At 39.9% G+C, this 15856-nt stretch overlaps 1 long non-coding RNA gene across 2 annotated transcripts in view; it reads right to left on the bottom strand.

Annotated features, from left to right (window-relative positions):
- LOC125325621 overlaps positions 1 to 15856 on the bottom strand; it is a 74422-nt gene that overhangs the window by 18851 nt on the left and 39715 nt on the right. For both annotated transcript variants that reach the window (XR_007203442.1, XR_007203441.1), the window contains exon 4: positions 13398 to 13706. This is a non-coding gene — a long non-coding RNA (uncharacterized LOC125325621). The remainder of the gene's footprint in view (positions 1 to 13397; positions 13707 to 15856) is intronic.

Raw genomic sequence — 15856 nt, 5'->3', positions numbered from 1 at the left:
AGGGAGATTCCAAAGGGATTTTAGCAACCCTCATCTAACACAGGATTTTTGAATAACATTACTTGGCCATAGGGAAAAGTATTTCCTTTTGACATTTTTTTTTCTCCAATGAAAATACAAAAAGTGGAAGTTAGATAGTACTGTTATTAGAGCTTTGTTGCAATGAGAGAAAAAGTGGTGTTCACAACAGCATGGATACAGCAGCTGAGAGACAGCTTCTCTGCTAGACCTTCATTTGATCAGCCTCTCTCCTAGATTTAGGTCTTCATGGAGCTGATTCCTCTCTTGGACCATGCCTAGCACATCCCACTTCCTTAGAATCCTCTGTATCATTGGGAGTTTGGGAGAGCAGAGAGGAAATAATGAGTTCAGTGTTGAGATTTTTGTGGTTTAAGTGTCAGTTACTAAGGAGATGCTTGGAAAATTGCTCTGTGTGGATTTCTAATAGAAATAAAAAGATGAAGATGGAACCTGTCAAAAAATCCATAAGCAGAAAAAGCCACCTATACTTGTCCTTGGCTGCAACCTGAATGGAGTAGGAAGCACCAGAACACAGCAGTTCTGTTTCGTGCACTCACTAAAGCCAGGGAAAAGTGTTAATATTTTCATAGAAAACATTTCAAAAAAATCTCCCTTCTGCAACAGCTTTTGGATTCTCAGGGTTTTTCCTGGTTTGTGTTTTTTTCCCTTGCTCTCCTTCCATTTCACCTTTACTGGTGCAAGAGAAGAGAGTAGAAAGGTGGCAAGTGATCTAGCTAGCGAGCTACATAGGTAGGTATCTTGCAGTGACAGGGTAGTAAATATGACTTAAGTTAATCAGGCCTGTTGAACTGAAATTTAGTTTTCAGATTTCCTCCCAAAACCTCAGCACACACCAGACTCATGCTTCAGTCCCTGTGACTGACATGCCACGCTGAAGGATGTCACACATATGTGCACAGGCAGCCAGTGGTACAGTGGGACACTATTTGCTGCCCAGCCAAAAGAATGTGTTCCTGCTCCATTGCAAACACAGAACAGACTCGTCTCTAAACAGTCTGTTTATTCTTTTGAGTTGCATTTGTCACCTGTATATGCTGAAATGTAACTGAGTCTTATTTCCATTTACTTCTCCTTTATGCTGAGCATAGACAAAGCAGCAGTAGGTCCTTGAACAGTTCCTGATTTTCATTAACAGTTCTCAAGTTTCTGTTCCTAAGTAACTATGTCTAGTTACTTAGGGTTTAGAGAACTGGCTCACTCTTTTCCTTTAATCGTTTAATGCAGTATTCTGATTGCATAAGGCAAGAAAGTAATAGAGCAGTTCTCTTCCTCTGTAAGACCTAAAATAGAACTACTATTTTAAGTCACCCCTCCTGGGTGCAAGGCTTTCTGTTTTTAAAAGCTGGTTCTTACTTTTAGATTCTCTTTAGAGTTCAGCATTAGATACCTTGCAAATCAAAATTGAAGTCACACAAGATTTTTTTCTTCTTCTTCTTCTTCTTAATACTACAAATAGATGTTTTCTTGCATCAGCATTATCCTTTGCACTGTGAAGGAGCAATATGCACTTAGAGGGTGGCTATTTTAATTTCAGAATTTTGTTACTGAGGCAAATAGTGTAATAAAACCAACATTAAACTTTGATAAACTTGAGACAACTTTGAAGAACATTTCTTAACAGAAGACTTCCTAGTATATGTTTGGACTACCAATAAAATTTTGGCCATAAGCCTGCTTCCCTCCTGCTCACCTTCTTCCCCCCCCACTTTCTCCTAGTGCTGCAATATACAGAAGCAAAAAGAGGAAATCAGCTGATGACATTTTTTCAACTGAAGAACAATTTTTGCTTAGTATTCCCTGTAGTGTTCTTTGCGTAACATTCTCATTTCTTACTCCGTTTTTACGTGGTGGCAGAAAGAACTGGTTGCTGCAAGCCTTGGTGTGCCCACTCTTGCTTTCCTACAGAAAGTAAGAGCAACGTGGAGTCTGAGGACCCAATTGCACAGTTTTTTGCCAGGGCTCCAGGTAGTTCCCAATGCCCAGGCTGAACCCTGTTGTACCCCACATTCACTTTTGTGACTACTGGATACACTGCCAAGGGCATAGGTAATGTCTTAAAACTGATTCTGTTGAGACTACTGTCTGAATATATCCTTAAGTTATTTCTGCTTAACACAAATCTTTAAGAAGACAGGCACATAGCACAGTGACACTTCCACAGTGGCACCACTTCCATCAGCTTGTCTTAAGATATTTTGCAAGGCATATTTGAAAGAGGAATAGGCCTTTAAAAACTGCCAGACCACTATCCCAGAAGCTGTAGGGCTGCTGGCATATCAGCATTCAGTGGCCCTTCCTGATAGCTGACAATATTAGATGTTTTAGAAGACAATGAAAATCTCTTTGAAAAAAAATAGTTTATTTATTTTTCAGGGAAACTAATGGTGACTAAATCATTGGACCAAAACCACTAATCCAAAACTGACAAGTTATATTGCATGGACATATCAATGTCCAAATAATAAAAGTCTCCCTCTGCCTGTTATATAAAAAGACTTTATAAAGTCAGGAAACATTATAGACAAAAGGACTTTAAAAGTTCAGAGAAAAATCCTTGCTGAGCGAAATGCTGGTGAGATTACATTTTAAAAAATGGAGAAATATTCCAAAACTGATGAGCAGGAAATTTGGCTTATTTGGCAAACAACAAAAGAAAAATCCTATTTTGCTTATTGCACTTTTGTGTCCATAGTTTGATTCCAAGAAGGCTGAAAGTAGTTAAATTTACCTTTGTAGCAAAAAATGCCTACCATATTCAGGGACTTGAGGGTTCTTTATGGCATTATTGAACCTTAATTCTCTTCATGCTAAAAGATGCTATGGGCAGACAGAGTTGATGGGAAGGATCCAAAAGATAACCCCATTTCTACTAGTTTCTGTTCACTTGTGAATGATATCCAGCATGTCAGGCTCAGGTTACTGTTCCCAGCCTCTCTCTGCTATCTCCTTTTCCTTCTTTAATTCAGTTAATCTTTCTCTGTTCTTGCCATCTGTTTAGTTAGTCTGTCCTAAACTGTTTCTTTTGCAGCACTGCTGCAATCCTGCAACCAGCAAGATAACCAAGAGCACTGCCTTTGGCAGCTCAACACTAGTGTAAATTTGCCAGGTCTCAGAGTGGCTGATAAGGATTTTTGCTACATTTTTTCTTTGTCTAGCAGCAAGCTTGGAGGAAGCAGAATAAGAAAAGCACTCTGTTGCTATTTTGCTGTCCTACTCTCCCTCGCTTAGTAGAATTTTTTTGTTTTGTTCTGTCCTTAAGAAACTCAGAGTCAGTTTTAAGTAAGAGTAAAAAAATTATCTCTTTTCTGTTCTACCAAAGGGACAGTTAACACCATAAAAATTCAGGACAAGGGAGTAAAGGAATGTTCACAAGAACTTGCTGCAGATAAATGGCAAGGAAAAAAAGAAGGAGGGTTAAGTCAATTTCCTTCTTTGCCCAGGTCTCCAAAAGTGTCTGAGTGATTATTAGTGGTACTGTTTGTTATCATGTCATAAAAGAGAAGATCAGGTTAACACCTGTGAATTGCTATGCCCAAGTGCTTCATTGAAAAGAACTCAGAGCAAATGTCCCTCCTCTGCTTCTGCCTTCTTAATTGACTGCCTGTTATTGCTGCAACCAGTGCACATGGCAGAATGCATGCTTCTGCCTCAATATTTAACTGATATTTAAAAAGGCAGTTAAATGCTCTGGCATCTTCATAAGAAAATTTCCCACCCTCAGATTGTCCATGATGAAGGGGACAGAACTTCTCAGCCACTAAATGGCATTTTATGGCAATGGAAAGTTGGCATTTATACCTGTTTCAAATATGTTCCCTTGAGTCTGTTTCCTTTTAGCAAACACTTCATTTTACTTACTTTTTCACTGAGTTCTGCTGATGACAAAACGAAGCAAGGAAGACTGACTGGAAAATTGGAATTCCTTTTCATTAAACTGCTTCTAGTTTCAAAATTTGTTTCTGTATTCATGCGAATGCAATCCACGACCTTTCCACTGAAAACAAAGCACAAGTCTGTGACAAAGCCCCCAGAGAAGGTTCACAGTGGCTGCACTCCCCAGGAAAGGACGAGACTCCTCTGGAGAGCTTTCACTAACCAGACTGGGGTTGGAAACTTGGTTTTCCATGGCTGGGAGAAAGCCAAGGCCTTTCTCTTAGCTTGTCTTTCCTTCCTTCCATATATCATCTGTAGAAGATATTTTGCCAAATTTTGGTGAGCTGACATTTCAATGTTTGACTGCTGCAACAAAATGACATTTTCGGACAAAAAAAGAACTGTCAAAAGACTCTTAATGTTTTATAGTTGAGTGCCCAAAAAACGTTCTCTCTACAATTCGTTACTGTATCATCTTTTGAGAAAAGAGGCGGCCCTCTAAACTTTTCTCTCATCAGTTGCACTGAAAACAGCACTCCAGTCTTGATGCTTAAGAATCAAGTCTTTTATGCCACAACTTTGATGACAACACAAATGTAGGAAAATAAATTGTCAGCACAACCTTTAAGAAAACTGAACTCTACAACAAGCCCAACTCATAAACAAAAATTAGACTCACTTTTTTCTGAATCCTTTTTTATTTATTTTTCTGCAGTAATACTTGCAGAATACTTGGGTTTCATATGCATAATTTAGCATGGAAAAAAATGCGAACAACTGAGCTGTAGGTGGCATTGGGGCAGAGACAGTAAAATGAAATCTTATTGTAGTTGAACTGGCAATATGGCCTGTCCATCTCTGAGAGCAGAAAGTGTACCCTCCAGTGTACCGTGACATGCTTTAATCAGCATAAAATGGAACTTCCACTGAAAACATGGACCTCACCCTTGATGCAGTTTATCCTTCTCTTTTCCCACCTTCTCTTTTCTATATGACCCCTTCCCACACAAAGAACAGGACAGCTTTAGCTGTTCTTCTCCCTTGATCTTCTTCATCACATGTGACAGGAAAAATGGATGGATCAGAACTGGCAATGAGTAAGTAGCTGGAGAGGGACAGAAAAATATTTTTTATTGCAATGGTGATGTCAGTTTAAGCAGATTACAGCATTTGCTGCTACCTGGTAGTTTCTCCAGATAAGGTCACCAGGAGCCATGAATTTCCCTATAAAAGTTGGTTTATGGGAAGATCTGTTTTTTATGCCAATTGCCCCTCTGTGTTTTCAGTACAACAGAAAGGAAGCATATTTGGACCATCCTGAGAACACCCATCTTTCTGAAACAGAGCAGATGGCCCTGAACTCTTTAATAGGTGCTTGGCACCCCCCAGGCTGGGCTGTATTATACCAAAGGTAACCTGTCTGGCACGTGCACCACAGAATGGGATGTGCAGCACAACACTGGATTTCAGTCTCCCATCAGAATTCAGACAATCCACATACCTATTATTTCTTCAGCTATTGGGAGTGGGATTTACATGCTTAAATTCCTCATATTAAAAAACCAGACTGTTTTATTGACTAAACGGTATCGTTCCTCTAAAAAAACACACACAAGACATAAATAAATAGACATAAATAGACATAAATGCAGATCAACTGTTAAGTAATTTGCAGGAGTTTGAAATACTTATATTCATACCATGCTTGTAGACTTTTTTTCACTGGAATACATTTTGCACTCGTTAACAAAGATGCTATTCCATTTAAGTCAATTGGGGCTTCTCTGGTGTATCCTAGAACAGACCTGGAGCCAAGATGTGTATCTTACTCAGTTCATTAGACTCTCCAAAGCCGTAGATTAAATAAGCAAGTATGTCACTAAATCTGTTCAGCATTAAAATGATACAAAATGTATTTTTCCTCTTCCAACTAAATAGTTTTCTTCAAATTTGAACCAGATGGAAACACAGTGAGTTATCTGAGATGAGCTCATCTGGACTTCTGAGTGGAATGTCCGACATTTGGTCACACATCTTGAGATGTGAGTTAGGGTCTGAATGGGGAAATTTTTATCATCTTATGTTTACTCTTGTGGATAGGCTCGTTAGGTTCAATGGGTAACAAGAAAAACACATGACACAACCACAGACGGAGTAAGGCCATGCAGGACATGGTTCTGTATAAAATCTCTGAAATGTAGTTAGCATTCCAAAGAAAATTGTCCCTCAAAACTCCAGCAAACACAATAAATGAAAGCTCAGCATCAAAATCGGTTAAAAAATGTGGAGCAGTTCTTCTTTTTCTATGTCTTCCATTAAACCTGCTTTTGCTGTTTGTCTGGAAGATTAATATTTCAGGGGACACACTGAATTGTAAGTCTTCTATGGAACCAGACATACTGTTGGGTTTGGACTAATTAAAAAAAGCAGGAATCTACATTATTTCTTTTAATAGTATAAAAAAAAAACAACTGTGAGGGAGTATATAAATGTAAAGCAGCAGATATTAAATCCCTGTGCGTTCAGGATTAAAACCAAACAGTTCCAATGAGAACTCGCTCCCACGTGGCAAGGCTACCAGGAAACTCCATGCTTCAGCTGTAGAGTCACTTTCTGTTGTCAGGTACACCAAGTGCTGCAGTCAAACAGCTCATGTTGAAGAAGTACCTGTCTTCTATTAGCCCAATCAGGCTGATCTGCCTCACTGAACTCAGGGGAGCTCTGCTGTTGCCTTCACTGAGGCAGGAATTTTACCTTTAGTCAAGAGCCTGAATATTAAATGCGTTGAGCTCCCGCATCCTCAGCAAAGAAAATGATACCCAGAAGTACCTCCTCTATATTATTATGCACATTCAATTTTTAGACAGTGTGACGGCTGCTTCAGGCTAATTTACCAGGCTTCCTGGTAAGATGAATTAGCATAGGTGGAACTCCTCACCGTGAGAATTAAGCTGCTTCTAATATTTAGACTGAACAGGTTTGGTTTTTTACACTCCATTGAACTGGGGCCAGCACACTTTTAATGTTCAACTGTCCTGACTCCCATGAGCAAGTTGGAAGAGTCTGTTCTGTGGCAATGAAGAAAATCTGTATATCTGAGAGAGATTTAGCAGCCATCTGCCTGAAAGTTTTTCCAAACTCTACAATAGATTTTTGGGGTTGTTTTTTATTTTTTAAACACTTCGTATCATAGCCCTAATCAGAATGGCCTGAATTTATTCCTCCTATGACTCCATTGCAGTTCAATAATTATTTTGTATTTAATTTTTCCCTCTTTTGGAAGGAAGATAGTGAAAAAAAATCTGCATTTAAACAAACTTCAGGCTCATAAGACAGCTTTCTATCCTAAAGAATTCAGAGTTTTTATGGTTTGGGGGTTTTTTAATCAATATCAGATACACAAAATCTGATTTGTATTGGCTAAATTCCAATTTGTTTCTCTTGCCTGATGTTTCCTTCTGGCTAGCCCTGCATCTTCAGTTGTGTATAGCCAAGAGGAATCACCAGCCATGGGGACATTAGGTGAATTTAAACTGAATAAATCTGGGCCCTGGTGCCTTCATTTTGTGACTTTCTTTTTTGATATCCCCAAAATGTTTGACAGAGACTTAAAAGTTTGTGGGCCAAGATTTAGATTATTACTTGAACAGCAAAAGATAAAACAAACTATTCTGAAATATAAATGAATTTGCACATGAACTCAAAGCTGAATTTATCCAGCAGAAATGTCTCGGTAGGACTTTACGGACACCAGGAAGAATGAAAAATAGCAGGATTAAAAAAAAATAAAATCATACTTACTGGAGCTGTGGACATTCTCAGGATAATTAGTTACATATGTTTTGGTTGTGCCCTAGGGTAAAATAAGTTCTGGGATGAGGTAATAAATAAATTAAATGTGGTTTTGGAAATAGTTATTCCTCACTGCCCAAAATGTCCACTGCGAAAAGAATTTGGATGCAGCCAACTTTGGAAATCTGAAAGGACCACAGACACAATTTTTATAAGGGCAACAGTACTGCAAAGAAGACACCACAAAAACTGAAGTCAGCACAATTTTGAATGCTGCTGATCGATGCACTGAGCTAATCCAATTGATAGATTTTGGAAAGATTTGTTTGAATAAGATAGGTAATTTAAAAATTAGGTTTATAATAATGTAGCCCCACTTAAAGTCATCAATTATTATAGCAGCAGCTGAAATACTAGCTACATATTTTGATCACATGTATGAATTTTATAAACACTGAATTGCTTTCCCCTGCCTCTACCCTTCTCTTCTTTTCTCCATTTTTTAGAGTGGAAAATGTAAATACAGCTTAGTATCTGTTTCATGTTGTATGTTAATTTACTACTGTTATTCAGTCTTGTTTGCAGTACTTCAAGAGCAAGCTTTTTTTAATTGTGTCCTGCCTGAGAACCTGCTTGACACAGCCAATCTGAGAAGACATATTTTAAGTCCTTGACTAATCACTAGGCTTGTACTTAGGGGTAGTTTCCATTTTCAGTGGAAAAGACAGATTTCAAGGACTTGACAACATGTTACTGTTTTATTTGGTCTTGTAGAAGCAAGGAAAAAGTAAATTTGCCAGAGTCTCCTGAGGTTTTGGTAAATTGCAGAATTTCCTTCTCACAACATGTCTGATTAGCCTCACAACTTTTTCATCAACTTTCCAAAGGACTTCATAGAATTCTCACCATTTAAAATGTATTCTTGTGTTGGACAAAGAATATTAATACTTAGTCTACAGGATCAAACTCATTTCTACATGTCTTTGCTTCAGCTATCCGTTTTAGCTCTTCTCATTCCTCCTCCATTAGATACAGGATGATTCTGGCCTGGCAGGTCCATAAGAATAGCCTCCAAAGTAAGGACTCTCCCAGTGGGAAATAAGAATCAGCAAGTCCTGGATCTGGTGTATGTTTGCAGTGCCTATTTAGCATTTTATTAAATAAATGGACAAATCAAGGCCATCATCTTACCACTCCTGCCCTTTTGTGCCAGATTAAGCCTGAACCAGTTTACCTCAGCCCAGTCACAAGTAATGAAAAATGCTAGTTACTCCAACATCCAAAGGATTTTAGTCAGGGACTAGATTTTGGTATCTCTTTTAGTCAAGAGGTCCCCAGTCTTTGGATTCTTCCATCAGTAAATTTTAAGAACTTAGCAAAAAGATAAAAAGAAAAATTAATTTCCAATTCTGTCTTTGCTGTTCTCCTGCCTTTTCCATTTTGAATACAGGTGTAGGTTTTCTCAGGTGAACAGTATCCCCATCAGGCATCCCCTCCTGAGGCAGTGACAGAGCAACTGAAACATAGCAGAGGAAACTGATAGCAAGGTATCCTAAAACTTAATTGATCTTGGGTTGAGGCATGTAAATAAAAAGACAAGGAGAAAACTGAACCCAGAACATGATTAAGGTGTTTTGAAGGAGCTTTAGGGACTACCACCTGGAGAACTCAATATGCTTGAACATTGTGGTCTTCCAGCTGCCACAGAAAGGACATTTCAGGGGACCCACACAAATTCCAAAGTAGCCTGTGTCCTTATTATAGAAGCACTTTCACATCATATCAAAGATACATGCTAAATCTAAAAAAGCTGTATGAGCAACTGTATTTTCTCAACTGAATTTAGCGACACAATCTGTCTAAAGCCATTGAAAATTATCTTTTAATAGCAATCATTTTCTATGTTCTATCAGAATATTTCTGAAACACGTTCAAGGATGTCAGAGAAATATGAGGTATTGTGGGTAGAGGTAATCTGGACTCTGTGCACCAGTGGGTGTTCACAAACACACATTAACCACAACTGGGGAACAGAGTTAAGTTAGAGTTAAGCAATTTTCTACAGGATTGCATTTTACAGTGGTAGGAGGGAAATAATTTTAATCACATAAGTAGAACAAGTATCATTCATTCACTTCTTTCCATAATGATGTGTCAATGTTCATAGACCTTGTTCTAAAATCCTGTGTTCTGAGCAGCAGTAGTTTTTGTAACGCAGCTGGTAGAACTTAAGGATCAGGATTCATAGATACTAGATAAAGGGCTATGCATTGTATCATAATATATTAAAAGTTAATAATCATCTTGATCTTATACAATAGCAAATGTAGGGCTGTAGCACAACTCATACTGATTTTTTTTTTTTTTGCAAGCTGAGAGCTGCTGCTGTAGTTGCACCACCAGACTGGCATTCGAGAGATGTAGGGATAGCCACATGCTTCCTGTGTGACTTCTTACAAATTGCTTAATCTCTGTTTCTTAACTCCTCATCCATGAAACAGAATTATTTCCTTGAACCACAGGAATGCTTATTAAAACACATGTATTAATGAGCAGGTACAGTGGCAATAAAAACTGTAAAATGGCAATTAGGAAAATGTCAGAGTGAAAGCTCTGTGTATGCATACTTGTAATTTATTCCTAACTTCAGCCCCCTCCACATTTTCTACAGATCTATGCTAATACGCCACTGGTAAACTTTTATTTTCTGTTTAATTCCCAAGAGAACATCGCAAAAATACCGTGTTTGTTTAGATAGTCTTTTATCAGAATAATGTTTTTACTATTTCTTTCAATGTGTTGTGGATACAAATACATGAAAAAATATATCAAAGTACAGGATCATCAAAGACTATTTACATAAGAAATGAAGTATCATATAAGGAAATAATCCCACAAAACTTTGTATCCTTCAACAATCTTTGCCAGTGATAAATGTATTGCTGAAAATATGATTTGTCCAATGTAAAATTCAGATATGTTAGAGATGAAACTGTCAGTCATTTAATAGGTAGGAAACATGTAAATAGATTATAGCAATGCCTACTTTAGGACCTTTCATTAAAAATGCACTGATTAAGTCTTGAGTATATTGGAGCAACAGTTTTCATGACAGATAAGGAAAATGGAGAGGCGAAGAATGAGGAATGATGTAAGATTGCACAATTGCTCCACGTGGAGTGAATCTGCCCTAGCACTGAGGAACTGTTTGAGGAAGCTGGGAAATGGAGAAGGGTGTGGCTGGTGAAACCCTGTCTCTCAGAGCCATAACCACATGTTTAAAATAGCATTGGAAAAATACACTCTGGCCCATCTTTGTTGTTTTTGAGTGCAGTAAACTTTCTACATGAGTCCTTTAAAACAAGCATGCACACACAAGGAAGAATAGGAGCCATCAATAGCATAAAGCATGCCCTTAATTTCCACACTCCTCTCAGTTCTAGGTAAGAAGGAGCTCCCAAAGGCAAGACTCCATGTAGTTATTGTCTAACTGAAGTGTCCTCTGTAGTGATGCACAGTGACAGAAAATATTTATTATTGATTCCATAGAAAATGAAAGAACAGAGAACAGAGAAAAACATTATTTATAATAAAAAGATATGTGTGGGCTTATGCATCATGAGTATAACTAGGTCGCAGTCAGGAATAATATAGTATTCTGGCAAAATAAGTTTTCCACTTAAGATGATATTTCATTTAGGCAGGGCAAAAGATTTTTCAATCATAAATAACAAAGAAAGCCATGCAACTAAAAGCAGCAACTTTACTAAAGATCTCTTTCTAACCAGTTACTTAAAGAGAGAGGAAGTAGATACAGAACTATTCCTAATCACAGCTACCATTTGATTTTGATAAAATGCTTCAGGAGACAGTAAAATGACAGAATGAAAACAAAAGAGATCATCAGGGTGATATATCTCAAATTAAGTCTAAAGGCCTTTATGTCACTTCATGTCAGCTCCTATTTCAAAATGGTTCAGAAGGCCCTTTTCAGAGGGCAGCAGTCCCACATGTAGGAGGCTGAGTAAGTTCTGAGTAGCCATGCAAGAAACTTCTTTTCTACTTACATGGCAGCTTTTTTTTAAAAAAAAAATTTTTTTGATTTAAACTGAGATGGAATACCAAGGCTTATACCCTGGCATGACACTGGGAGGTTTTCATTGTAAGGAGTCAGTGCAATTGTTTGGTCAGTTAGTAAGGCTAATGGAGTCCCAAATAAACAGGTACAAGACAGCATGTCAAACAACAAAAAATATTGTCATGCTTCATCTCAGTGTTGTAGATCTTCCTGTATTGAATACAGACTTTATGTATTTGTCAAGGTCACAGGATCACAGAATGGTCGAGGTTGGAAGGAATCTCCAGAGGTCATCTAGCCCAACTCCTGTCCAGCACCATGTCCAGATGGCATTTGAGTATCTCCAAGGGTCTAGACTCCACAACCTCAGGGCAAACTGTGCCAGTGAAACAGTATTTCCGGACATTCAGAGGGTTTTATTCAGCTGTCTCTAGTCCTGTCAGTGGGCAGCACTGAGAAGAGCCTGGCATCATACTCTTTGCACCCTCCCGTCATATATTTATATACGCTGGTAAGAACCCCATGTGCCTTGTCTTCAGGCTGAACAGTCCCAGCTCTCTCAGCCTTTCCTCATAGGATACATGCTCCAGTCCCTACAACAAATCCATAGTCTTTCAGTGGACTGTCTCCAGTAGCAGTTTCACAATAAACCTTCTCCTAATTGGTCAAGCTGAGAAAGAACTGTATATATTTCTTTCTTCCTGAGAAAGATGCATTGGCCAACATCAACCTTGTCTAAGAAAGAGTCACAATTTTGTTCACATAACATATCGACCTCTCTCAGTCTCCTGCCTTCCAGATTCATGCATTGTGGGATCATTTGCAGAGGAAAACTGAGTGTCCTGGGTACAGAGGAAAAAGAGGGGTGGGAGTTTTCTAGCACTGTTAAATTCCACACCACCCACGTCATGGCGGGGGAGCGTGGTTTCAGCAGAAAATGCCGAACCGCTGGAAGCTGGAAGTGGAGTCAGTCTCACCTCGGTGGTGGGGAAAGACAGACTGGTCCCTTGAACACACACAAGCAGTAACTGCTGCTGAAGCCATGGAAAGATGTGAGTGCTGCTGCTGCTGCTGCTGCTGCTGCTGCTGCTGCTGCCGCCCCGGGGAAGGGAACCCCCTGCATTTGCCGCAGCCGGCAAAGGCACTGTTTCCTGGCAGCACGACTCCTGTCCAGACTAAGCAGCTTCCCAAGTACTGCAGGGCTCAGTTTTTTCAAGTAAATGGTTCTTATCTCAACTCAGAATCTCTGCTTTTAGTGTCCCCTCTCACCAGGAGAGGGTGGGGAGAAGAGAGTATCTTAAGTGGGGTGTAATTTTCCACTGGGTTTTTTAAACTAGCACACTGACATAATTTCAGAGCTGAATGGACTTCACTGTAATCAAATAAGCCTTTTTAAACTTTTAAATATTTTGGGAAACTTAGTTTGGCCGATTGACTTGCTTTCACCTGAGGCACTGGTATCCTGTGCAGTAGCGGGGTAGGTCCCAGTTTTGCTCTCCTGTGCAGGTTTGTGACGTGTGCCTACTGCAGCACGCCAGGCACATGCAGACAGGCACCTTCCCACCCTGCCCTTCCCACCGGCAGCATAAACCCCTGCAGTTCTGCGACTCACCGCTCAGGCTTCACAGGCACCGTAAGTGTGCAGATGTTTGAGATCTGCTCTGTTGTCAGATACCGCTGCCTTTGGCCTCTGGGGAAAGGGTAGCAGGTCAGATCCAGCCTCTTCCGCTGCCTGTCCTAGGCCATATGTCTACAATACAGGGAGCAGTGCAGCATGGTCGAGGGGAGAGTTGAGCTAGTGGGGCCAGGTCTGGGCAGTTACTGCTTTGGATCCCCAAAGCGGTTCTGCATTTGCACGCTGTTGGGTTGAAGGTGTTAACACAGGTTTCAGTTGAAGATGTGAAAGACTGCAGTAAGATCCCTGGAAAAAAAATGTAAAATCTCCTTCACATGAGGTTTATAATGAAAAGTTAAAAATTACCTGTCAGGAATGTGCATGGATACCTGATCCTGCATCAGTGCTGGGCAGTTTGAGGTCCAAGTCTTTTCCACCCTGCCGTTTCTACAATGCCTAGCTAAGAGCTTCCTTTCTCCACTGGAAATCAATTCTTAGCCTGAAATACTCCAGACACACCTTCTTTATTGCAAGCCATACATAGGCCAGTTGAACCTGAATGAAACCACTTCCAGCACTATTGCTTCTAATTACTTCTGACTTCCCAGTGAGTAGCATCATGTCCCCAGGCTCATGGAATCCCAGCCCACTAACCCCACCTCGCTGATGTTGCATGAGCCTACCTACACTTTCCTTCTTATACAGAGAATCACCGTAAAGAGACCATTTCACTCCCATTGCACCTCTTTCACATTTGCCTTGATTTATTGATTACATACCAAAATTCAGGAAGGAAATACTTCATACCACTTTTCAATCTTCTCATCTCATCTTGTGAGTTTCTATGCATACTGATCTGTCATTACAGAAAACACAGTCTGTGTTGGGGAGCTCACAACTAATTCTAGCCTTGTAATCAGATATGAATATTGCAGAAGGGAGAGTCTACCAGATGCTCCAGAATACTTCGAAGACTGATTGCAAACAATTTTTTTGTTTAGAATGATCTGACTTTAGATTACTTAGAATTGTTGTTGATAAACAGTGAATGACTTTACGCTGCCAGTTACTTATTTAACTCTGTTCACAGTGAGATTTTTTAAAAAAGATCTAATGGGTATCATTACATTCTCTCACTGTAAAAGGATTTCTTCTTGTTCTTCTTGTTAGGTACTCTTACTGCCACTTCAGGCATTCAGCTTTGAAAACCTTTTTGGTCTGATACTGCCAATTCTCAACCACTGTCACCCAAACTGTGTGGCAAAAAAGGCTGCCATTCACATCTTTAGAATGCTGCCTTTTTTATTAATTGACTGTAATATAACAGTTACTACTACAGTACTATTGCAGTAGTCCCAGTATGTATTATAATACTAACATTTCTTATATGCAAATACAAATAAATTAATATCACAGTCTAAAGGGATTACAGCATCTCCCAATGATCCTCTGGTTAGGACCCAAATCCTGTGGCAATTACATCAGCATTCTCACACTCATTCCTGCTCTGCTGTCTTGGACCAGTCTTCAAACATCTGCATCCTTCAGTTTCATCATTTGTGAAATGACACCTTCGTAGACCTTTATATTGTTTATGAAAAGCTTTGAAATACTGGGTGTAGAAGACTCTAGCAAACCCCAAAGTAAAGATCTTCATTTGTTTGACTGTGTCTTACCTAGGATCTATGTGAGCAGCTGGTCCAACTTTAAGGGGTCTGGTGACAGGGGAAGAAAAAATCCAGACTGTAGGTGTGATAAAAGATTAGGAAAAAAAGATGTCTACAACAGGCTTGACACCTGGTATTCACTGGGCTTCTGTTTAGCTGTCCCTGAGATCTGATAGACTCGTGCCCAGGGTAGCTGAACTCAGGGAGACCTGAGCCCATCCTGCTCATATTCCAACCTGGCCAGGTGTGGGCCAGCTGTGGTCTGCAAGCCAGGCAACCATGTCCAAGCTGAGATACCCTGTGTTAGCATGGGCTGGGGCTTTCAGGTAGGAGCCTGGCCATTTCAGTTAGATCAAAGGACTCTTGGGCTATCTACAGCAGCACAAATAAACCTAGAAATATTCATAGAATCATAGGATCATGGAATATTCTGAGTTGGAAGGGACCCACAAGGATCAATGAGTCCAGCTCTTAGCCCTGCACAGGACAGCCCCAAGAGTCACACCATGTGCCTGAGAGCATTGTCCAAATGCTTCTTGGAGTCTGTCAGGGTTGGTGCTGTGACCACTTCCCTAGGGAGCCTGTTCCAGTGCCCAACCACCCTCTGGGTGAAGAAGCCTTTCCTGATATGTAACATAAGCCTCCCCTGACACAGTTTCAGCCCTTTCCCTTGGGTCCTGTCACTGGTCACCACAGAGAAGAGATCAGTGTCTGCTCCTACACTTCCCCTTGTGAGGAAGTTGTAACTGCAGTGAGGTCTCCCCTCAGTCTCCTCCAGGCTGAACAGAC

This window comes from Corvus hawaiiensis, chromosome 5 (genome assembly GCF_020740725.1).
Source record: "Corvus hawaiiensis isolate bCorHaw1 chromosome 5, bCorHaw1.pri.cur, whole genome shotgun sequence".
NCBI lineage: Eukaryota > Metazoa > Chordata > Aves > Passeriformes > Corvidae > Corvus > Corvus hawaiiensis.
The sequence above is the reverse complement of the archived record's forward strand: the minus strand, read 5'-3'. Positions and strand labels throughout refer to the sequence as shown.